The sequence below is a fragment of the Zingiber officinale genome, chromosome 1B (genome assembly GCF_018446385.1).
Source record: "Zingiber officinale cultivar Zhangliang chromosome 1B, Zo_v1.1, whole genome shotgun sequence".
NCBI classification, from domain to species: Eukaryota; Viridiplantae; Streptophyta; class Magnoliopsida; order Zingiberales; family Zingiberaceae; genus Zingiber; species Zingiber officinale.
Genome location: NC_055986.1, coordinates 158,085,537 through 158,096,461, shown reverse-complemented (window position 1 = coordinate 158,096,461; position 10,925 = coordinate 158,085,537).

Here is a 10,925-nt window from a genome sequence, read left to right as displayed (position 1 = left end):
AGTTTTGATATATGTCAGGAGTTGTCAAACATTTGAGGAGAGGTAATTTAAAAGGAATAAGAGGTTTTGACATGTCAAACATTAAATAAAATAAAAAAATTGATGGAAAAAATAACAAATAAAACTTATTAAAAAAACAAAACTAATAAAAAAAGAAACAAAACTAAATAAAAATTAAATAAATTGAGAAAAAGATACACAAAAATATATAAAAAAAGTGAAGTGTCAAATTAGAAGGTAATTTAAAGGAAGGGAGAGATTTGACATATGTTAAAAATTATATAAAATAAAAAATTTTGATGAAAAAATAATAAACAAAATTGATTAAAAAAATAAAACTAAATAAAAATTAAATAAAATTTTAAAAAATATAAGTAAAGGAGTTTAAAGAAGAAAGAGTATAAAGGTCATTTAAATGGAAATGAGGAGGGGGAGTACTGTCAGAGGGGAAGCAATTTGCGTAAAAAAAAAATAGACCAACAATAATTAAAAGAACTTATTGAAATAGCGTCTCTGTTTTATTTGTTAGCAAAATAACATTTCATATTTTTATTTTAAAAAATACTCGTACTTTCGATGTTGTTATGAGATAATACCTACTACAATATAAATATTTTATTAAAAAAATGTAAATGAAACAGAGAAAAAATGAAGAAGACTCCCATGTGCATGGAAGTTTAATTTCATAATGGAGAATGCAAGACTTTGTAGTTATTTATAATGTATCACAATAATTGAGATTGTGAGCATATATAAGAAAAGCACTCTTTCTCATGTGCGAACCCATAAAAGGTATAAAATGAGGATCCAGATTGTATTAAATCAAGGTAACTCGTATACGAGTATAATCTATGAGCGTCAAATGCCGGATCGATCGGAGGCAAGAGTTGCCTAAGCAAATCTAATGTTTTGTCACTTGAATCCTCTTTTTACTCGGTCATTCAATGAAGCTGAGATTCGGAGCTTCAATATAATGAGGTCGTGATCAAGAGCAGTAAAAAGAGTAGATGCAAAAGTAGAAAATCCTTCCACCATCATTCCCTCATCTTTCTCTCTGTCGTTCACTTTACTCAACAGTTCTACCCGTGATAACATCCAGGCACTCACTCAATTCAACACGAACAACCAATGTTTGGTTGTGTACATAGTTATACCATTGTATCATAGGAAATAGATGTTCAGTGTAACCTCGAAGCACCGCCGAAGGAGACAACTATTTTATGAAACTACATCAAAGGCAAGCCTTAGTATCTTTCTCTCTCGACTCGGTACTCAAGCAGTAACAACCCACTGACTCATCGGACTCGACAGTCGAGCGACGCAACCACTCAACATCCACTTGAGAGCTATCGACTTCCACTCTGGAGCACTTGGCATTTAGCCAAGTCAACCCTCAACCTAGCTCGACTCTTGGCGACTCGGCCAACTCGACAGATTGACCAACTCGACACTGTTGGATCGAGAAGCGCTAGAGGGGCGGAGGGGGGGGGGGGTGAATAGCGCTCATGACTTTCACTTTTCGTATTCGGAAAGCGTTCGAGTAATGCAGCGAAAATTTAAACAAAACACAGCAAAGACACCAAGATTTACTTAGTTCGGAGCCTAGGGTGACTCCTACTCTAAGACCCGCGCTCATTGAGCGTTTACTTTGGGCAACAACTATAATCGCGCAAGTTTACAAATATGTAATACAAGTAAAGCAATAATTAACTTTATACCGACAACAGAAATGAGAAATTTGAAGCTCCTAGTCGTCGGGGTGTTGCTACAGCAGTTCTGGATCATCTCTTGAGTAACGTGCTGAAGAAGGATTGCTTTGGAAGTGATGATCTGAGCTGCTAGTCGAATACCCCATATAAAGGTTGTTGAAAGCGCCTCAAAGCCCCTTGAGGGTGCCTCCACCGAGTCGAGTCAGCCGCGCGGATAAACGCTAAAGAAGTCCTCGCTGATCCTTTTAAAGGCACCTCCATAAGCCTTGAAGGCGCCTTCAACCTGCCGTCTGAGGCACCTCAAGCCTCCATGAGGGAGCCTCCAATGTAGCTTCCAGCGTTGCTTTTGCCTTGCACCCGAGGCGCCTCAAGCTCCATGAGGGTGCCTCGAGTACTGTTCATCCGAGGTTAATCTTGCTCCTTTGTCCCTGCAAAACATGTTAGTCCACAAACCAACCACATATCCTACAAAACAAAGTTAGCACTCACAATAATTATATGAATATGAAAGTTTGACAGTCACGGGCTGCCCGATTCTGACTTCGGATTTCCTACCGGGAACCCTAGGTTGAACCGACGCCTACTGTTCCCTCTTTCGGAGAACGCGTCCTCATCTACTCCACTCAGGAGAGCATACCTGATGCTAGTCTGGTCCTCCAGATCGACTAGACTTTTCACCTAGGGTTACCACCCCCTAGGACCTAGGCTTACCACCCCCTGGGGGTTTTCGCCACCTAGGGTTACCTCCTCCTAGGACCTAAGGTTACCCCCCCTTAGGATTTCCTCCACCTAGGGTTACCACCCCATAAGACCTAAGGTTACCGCCCCTTAGGGTTTTCCCCCACCTAGAGTTACCACCCCCTAGGACCTAAGGTTACCACCCCTTAGGGTTTTCCACCACCTAGGGTTACCACCCCCTGGAACCTAAGGTTACCGCCCCTTAGGATTTTTCACATGCCTAACCGCAGTTAGAACTTTTCTGCAAACTCATTCAAGCACATTAGATAACAACGCAACTTAACTTGAACCCTTTGACATAATCAAAATATAGGTTCAATCGTCAGATGCTTCCTGCACCAACATGCACTTGACCAACTCGGCAGCTCAGGCACTCGGCCAACTCGATACTTGAAAACTCGGTTAGCTCTGCCATTCCAGGTAGTCTAATCAGCCTAGTCCGATGGCTTGAGATTATCAGATCAAGTCATATGATAGATAAGTCTGATTTTGATTGTAATTTTAATTCAAACTATTCTCCTATAACTCTGACAAATATTTCCAACAAGATTGTAGAATATTGTCCAACCGTTTTAAAATAGATTTTACATAGTTAAGATGGCGGCTAAAAGTGTCGAGAAGCAGGATTCTTAACTCATGATAGCCCCAGCCCCCTCCACTCTAATTGAAGATATTTCAATCAATCATAAGAAGAAGCCAGAGAAATTCATTGGATTGGACTTCAAGCGGCGATAGTAGAAAATGCTCTTCTACCTGACCACACTAAACCTGGCCCGATTCTTGATGGAGGAATCTCCCAAGTTGACTGAGGATGCTACTAATGTTCAGACCATCAGTATAGTGGAGGCATGAAACCATTTAGAGTTTCTATGCCAAAACTATATCCTTTACTGTCTTGCCAACTCGTTATACGTTATGTATAGTACAAAAAGAACGACTGAAATGTAGGAGTCCTTGGACAAGAAATACCAAATGGAGGATGTGGGAGCTACAAAGTTCATTATTAGTTGATTCCCGAACTATAAAATGATTAACCAAGTTCAAGAGTTTAAAGTGATTTATACGAGATTCACTCAAAAGGCATGGTGCTGAGTGAACCTTTCAAGTGGTAGCTATCATTGAAAAACTATCTTCCGGTTGGACGACTTTCAAAAACTATTTTAAGCATAAGTGGAAGAAGATAAATGTCAAGGAACTCATTGTTAGACTTTACATTGAAGAAGACAATAAGAATTCAAAAATAAAGAAAAATATTCTCTCATACTATTGTGAAATCCAACATGATCAAACACTATTAAAATTCGAAACAAAAGAACCTCGGATCTTCCAAAGTGGGACCCAAAGGAGGCATTAAGAAAAAAATTTCTGAGAAATGCTACAATATGACTAAATCGGTCACAAGTCCCCAAAATGGAAAAAGATAAGGAAGCAGCACGAGGCCAACCTAGTGGATAAAATTGAAGGGTCAAATATAAACATTTGCATTATGGTCTTTGAAGTGAACCTGGTGGGTTCAAACGCGAAATAGTGGTGGATTGATATCGATGTCACCCGACATATGTGCTTTAACAAGGAGTTGCTCTACAACTTTGAAGAATCAAAGACGAGGAAAAGTTGTTCATGGGAAATTCAGAAATCTCAAACATTAAGGGCTTAGGAAAAATAGTGCTAAAGATAACCTCGAATAAAGAGCTAACTCTGAAAAATGTGATGTAGGTTTGGGAGATTTGAAAGAATTTGATATCCGGATCACTTCTAAGTAAGCATGGCTTCGACATTTTTTTTTTAGTCAACAAAGTTATTTTGTTCAAAAATGAAATGTTTGTAGAATAGGACTATGTAACTAATGAGTTTTTTAAGCTCAATGTAATAGTCATGAGGTCTAACATTTAAAAAATTGATCAAAGCTCTTCCGTTTATATGTTTGAGTCTTTCTATTTATGACATGCTAGACTAGGACATATTAACTATAATATGTTGCATAGATTAATTAACATGTAAAACATACTTATATTCCACCTTGACTTGATACACAAGTGTGAGGCTTGTGTTGAAGTGAAAATGACAAAGTCATCTTTTCAACATGTTGAAAGAAACAGTGAACCATTCGGCCTAATTCACACAGACATGTACGACCTAAAAAGGGTACCAAAACATGGTGGGAATATGTATTTTATCATTTTTGCTATTGATAACATGAATTATTATTATGTATCTTCTTAAAAATAAGGATGAAACTATAAAGAAAGTTACTCTCTATAAGAATGAGATTGAAAATCATATTAATAAAAAGATTAAGGTGTTGCAAAGTGATCGAGATGATGAAAATGTATCATCATTCACTTAGTTGTATATTGAACATGAGATCAGACACGAAACAACAACTCCCTATACTTCTGAACAAAATGATATTATTGAATGTTAGAATCACACTCTAAAGCAGATGACGCATGCTCTTCTGTTGAACTCTAGACTGTCAAAGTACATATGGGGGTTAACAGTTAATTATATTTTAAATAAGGTGTCTCGGAAGAAAATAGGAAATAACCTTTATAAGTTGAATGAAAAACAATCATTCTACAAATACTTACAAATGTGGGGGGGGTCATGCAAAAGTTTTGATATTTGATCTTAAAAAGATTAAAATATAACCAAAGATTATTAATTGTATATTCATTAAATATGCACATAATAACAATGCTTACCAGTTTCTTGTGTATGAGTCTTAAATATGGGAGATACATAAGAACTCAATTTTAAATTGAAAAATATCTCATTGTTCAATAATGTGTTCTCTTATAAGCCTGAGAGGAGGAAAGTTCCTCTAAATGCCCATATAAATACAAGAAGAAGAAGATGATGAAACATTGACGTTGAGCTCAAATGGACTAAAAAAGTTTAGGTGCAAAAACTTTCGAAATGGATTTTATCACTTTCATGTTAGAAAGTAAACTTTGAAATTATTCAGAAGTAGTAAACACCTCAATGGAACGAGATAATTGTATCTGAAATTGACTTTATCTTTTAAAATTACACTTGAAAACTTGTGGATCTTACTCTAGAAAGCAAACCACTATATTACAAATAGATTTTCAAGAAGAAAATAAAATTAGATGACATAATTGATAAGTATAAGACTAGATTGGTAATTAAAGGTTATCGACAATGTGAAGGTCTTGATTACTTTGATACCGATATCAAAAATAACTTCCATTAGAGTGTTGTTGACTATCATCGCCCTATAGAATTTAGAATACATTAAATGGATGTAAAGACCGATGTTCTAAATGAGGATTTAGAAGAGGAAATCTATATATAGCAACCTGAAAGGTTTCTATGCCAGGAAAAAAAATAAGTTTGTAGATTGATGAAGTCAGTATACAACTTTATACAAGTTCCAAAGCAATGGCATAAAAAATTGATAATGTTATAAAGAAAAATGGATTTAAGATCAATGAATGTGATAAATATGTCTACATAAAAGTCACAGGAAATGATTATATCATTTTATGCTTTATATAAATGATAAACTTATCATTGTGAGCAATAATAAGATGATTAAATCTACTAAAGTTATATTGAACTCAAGTTTTACATAAAAGACATGAGTCTACCTAATGTGCTTCTATAAATTAAAATTCTTAGAACATTAGAATGACTTGTTCTAAGTCAATCTCATTGTGTGGACAAGATTTTGAGAAATTCATCAAAGATGATACTGCGTTAGCATAAACTCCGATAGATATGAGTCAACATCTATAAAAAAATCGAGAAAAAATATCTCTCAGATAGAGTAATCCAGAGTGATTGGAAGTCCAATTTACTTAATGAGTTATACACGATCAAATTTAGCCTATGTAGTTAGTAAACTAAGTAGATATATGAGTAATCCTAGTGTTGAACACTAGAAAAGGATAACAAGAGTACTCATGTACTTAAGGTATACTCGTAATTATGGATTGCACTATACGAATATCCTATTATGATTGAAGGATACAGTGATATGAATTGGATATCAGATATGAAAGACTTAGGGGCTGCTTGTTTCGGATAAGGGAATGGGATAGGTAATAGGAATGATTGTATATAATAATGAAATGGGAATGATTCCCATACTCCCCATATTACTCATTAATGACTCATTCTCATATTTTAAGGAATGAATCTGTGGGGCCCACTATCATTTCCCCAAACCAAGCACCAAGTTTCATTCCATTCCCATTCCAAACCCTCCAAACAAGCAGCCCCTTAAAGTATATAAGTAAATATGTATTCATTTTGAGAAGTGCAGTCATTTCATGAAAACCTTCTAGCAAACCATAATAATCATATCCACGATGAAATCATTGACAAATGTGGTGAAGAAACTAAGTGACTACGATAATTCTTAGAAGGTATTCTTAAATGGCTGAAACTTATGCTAGCAATTTGCATACATTGTGATAGTCAATTGGTAATTGGTTGGACATAGAGTCATCGTATAATGGTAAGTCTAGAAATATTTATCATAAATAAAATACCATTAGACAACTACTCTGAATAGAAGTTATTACTGTTGACTTTGTAAAGTTAAAGGATAACTTAGTGGATCCATTAACTGAAGGGTTAAATAGAGAGTGTTCTAAGATTATCATGAGGGATGAACTTGATGCCAGTGGAATATGTTGATTCAAAAAAAATTCAATCTATGCTGACCGGAGATCCCAAGAACTATGTTTACTGAGATAACCTAACTATACCAACTAATTAGTAGTTTATGATGAGAAAACTACTCGATGGACTAGTGAAAGGATGGATTAAGTGTTGGATTGTTAAGATGCTAGGGGAGGTGAATAACGTTCATCGATTTTTTAGAAATCGAGAATACACAGCAGAAATAAAGTTAAGGAAAAGGAAGCGAGAAAGAAAAAGACAAGCGCTAACATAACTAGTTTTTTACTTGGTTCGGGGCATTCAACGACTCTTACTCCAAGACTCATACTTGTTGAGTATTTTCTTTGGGCAATCTACTAATAGTTCAAAATGTTACAAAAAATAAAGTACAAAAACTATAAGGAAAGTTTTTTTATAATAGAGAAAATAAGTAGAACTTGATTGTTAGTTGCTGGAGGAGCGTTACAACATCGTAGGAGCTTCTTCGGAACAACGCGCAGGAATGAAAGTTATAGTAGATGTCGTGTTGAAGCTGCTAGTAGAAGGCTACTTTTATAGCCTCGTCTAGGTGCCTGGATTCCCTCCCGGGTGCTTGGATTGTGATGATGTGGTGAGCTCTCGTCGAAATTTCATCCTCGAAGTTTATCCACCTCCGGGCACCTAGACCGCTGACATGGGCCAGTCAATTATTGTGTTCCGTTACACCGCGAAGATCAACTTTCCCTTGTCCGGGCACCTAGAGCAACTCCGAGCGGCCAGACTGCCCAGGTGCCTAGCCAGGCACTCGCCCAGGAGCTCCTCATCAAAATTGGTTCGGGCCCCTGGATCAACTTCAGTGCTCGGAGTTCGGGCGCCCGGACCACTCTTTCTCATTTTTCTCTTTCCTGTAAAAAAGAGTTAGTCAAGGCAACCATAATATGTTTATCCTATAAAAAAAAGTTAGCACATTAAGAATATAATCAATTTATAACTTAGATCATGTCTTCTCAAGATTAGGATCTAGTCATAGTCTCAGCTTAGACTTCCCAAATGACTCTAAGCTGGACCACGCTTATAGTCCTCACTAGATCTCTCTCCTCCAGTGACTTACCTTACTTACCATTTGCAGATTTCCATGATGTCAGATCCCTTGACCTACCAGATTTCAACCAATCTGAACTTCCTCCTGCCAAATCTCAACTGATTTGGACTTTGTGTCAACTATCAACTTGGCTGGACTTCCTTCTACTAGATCTCAATAAATCTGGACTTCTTGTCAGCTGTCTGTTGGTGCAATATTCCCTAGGTTAAGGTTGACCTGGTTGACTAAGCTTGAAAAGGCTCAAGCTTGAGTCTTGATGTTTGAGTTTCGATATTTGACAATACATGGAAACTGATAATATATGGAGATTGTAGGTGCAATCGTTCATTTGGAGAGATTGTTGGTACAATTCTCCTCTGGTCAAGGTTGTCCAGTTAGATGTGAAGAAGAGTCAAGTAGGTCAAGACTGACTGGATACTTGACTGAGAAGTCCTGGTGAGTAAAGCCAAGCAATTGGAAAATCTTGGTGAGTGAAGCCAGGTGAAAGACCTAGTGAGTGAAGCTAGGCAGAGGAGAAGTCCTGGTGAGTGAAGCCAGACAGTTGGGAAATCCTGGTGAGTGAAGCTAGGTGAAAGACCTAGTGAGTGAAGCTAGGTAGTATGAAAATCCTAGTGAGTGAAGCTAGGTGAAAGTCCTGGTGACTGAAGCCAGGCAGATGGGAAGTCCTAGTGAGTGAAGCTAGGCAGAAGGGAAGTCCTGGTGAGTGAAGCAGACACGTGGAAATCTAGGTGGATTAAGGTTGACCGGACACCTGGTATTGAGAAATCCAAGTAGGTCAAAGGGTTGACCAGATACTTGGCATGAGGAGAAAAGTCCAAGTGGGTCAAAGGGATTGACCAGACACTTGGTGAGGAAGTCCTAGCAGGTCGAGGGTAACCGGATGTTAGGCATGATGTCCCAACAGGTCATGGTTGACCATATGTTGGGTTTTAGGGGCTAGGTACTTGATTAGGGCAAATCAAGTTGATTCAATCAATCAACCGATCGATTGAATCATGTCCAATCGATCGATTGATCGATTGGATAGGTGTCGTGACAAAGCTTCCTCCCAATAGATCGGTGGATCGATTGGGAAGCTATCGTCGATCACACAGAAGCTCTCCCAATCGATCGGGCGATCGATTGGAGTGCTGGAAAATCGTGAGACATATTGGATCGATTAGACAATCGATTCAAATGATTTCCAAGAGCATCGAGGTGCTCTGGATCGATCGACCGATCGATCCAAAGTCTCCCTAATCGATTGAGAGCAATTCAATCGATTGGGATTTGATTGTTGGCGTTGGATAAGGCCGTTGCGAGAGTCTTCTTCAGCAGACTTTCGCTCGATTCTTCTCCGATCCTTACAATGATTTCTCCAGAGCTCACCGTCAATTCTTGAAGCTTCTTGGAGTAAGGTGTTATTGCACTTCCAAGGTCAAGAGGCATTCCAAACAAGAAGGAGAAGCTAGCTAGGGTTCAGTGTGTAAAATCTTGTAAGAATTACTTGTATTTGCTTCTTCTTTTTCTTCTTGTTGTTGTGTGAGTTTGTACGAGGCTTCTCCGGCTCCGGCTGCGACTGAGAAGGAGTGTTTTCATAGTGGAGAGTGCTCGTGTGTGTAGATCCTTGGATTAGTCACCTCTTCTTGAGGTGGATACCAAGTAAATCCTTTGTGTTAGCGTTGTATTTTTGTTTCTTGTATTTTCCGCTGCCTATCATCACCAAGAAGCAAGATGATGAGCGCACGACTAGCTATCCACCCCCCTCTAGCACATTTCGACCCTAACAAGTGGTATCAGAGCGAGGTCGCTCTTCACCGGAATCATCGTCGGTAGGGGCAACAAGGCTAGAGGGTGAAGAAGTTGGAACAAATTCAAAAGTCAAAGACTTCATCAAAAGGCTCAACTTCAAGATGGAATTCTGAGATGAACTTAGATTCGACACAAGGGCGCCTCCACCATTCACAATGACGAGCTTCGATTCTTGGAAATCAAGAATCGAAAATTTTCTTATGATGGAGATAGAGCAATGGTTTGCTTTAATGGAAGGCTTCGAAGCTCCAAGAAATTCAAAAGGCAAGATCCTAAAGAGGAGCAAGTGGAGCCAAGAGCAAATTCAAAAGAGCGAGGCAAATGACAAAGTAACCAAATTATTGTTCAATTTATTGTCAAGCAATATTTTGGCTCAAATTGGAGAATTCAAGTATGCCAAGGAGCTTTGGAGCAAATTGACAAATATTCATGAGATCCCCTCCACTGTACCAGATCAATAAGAACCCAAAGAGGGTGACTCATTGGATCAAGATCAAGAGCAAGAGGACTCTGAAGTTGAGAGATGCTCAATTTCCGAAGAGGAAGTCCAAGAAGCCTCATCTTCAAAGGAATGCAATGAAAAGGGCAAGGAAGGAGCATATTCCTTGTTCCATGTACAAGATGAAGATGATGAAGCCTCCACCTCTAGGATTGAGGGGGAAAGATCTTCATTGACAACGGATCAAGAAGAAGGAGAAGATTCTACATCCGGGTCAAATGGAGAAGAAGATGATACATCCTCCAAAAATCAAGAGACATCAAATGGAGGATCAAGTGTCATCCCTACATGCGAAGGTATAACTAGTTCAATTAAAAATAAAAATCATATTATATGTTTTGAGTGTAGGGAACATGGGCACTACAAAAGCAAGTTCCCCACATTAGCCAAGAAAAAGGGCCAACCGGCACAAAAGGGCAAAAAGAAGCCTAAGGAGACCACCCCCACAATAAAA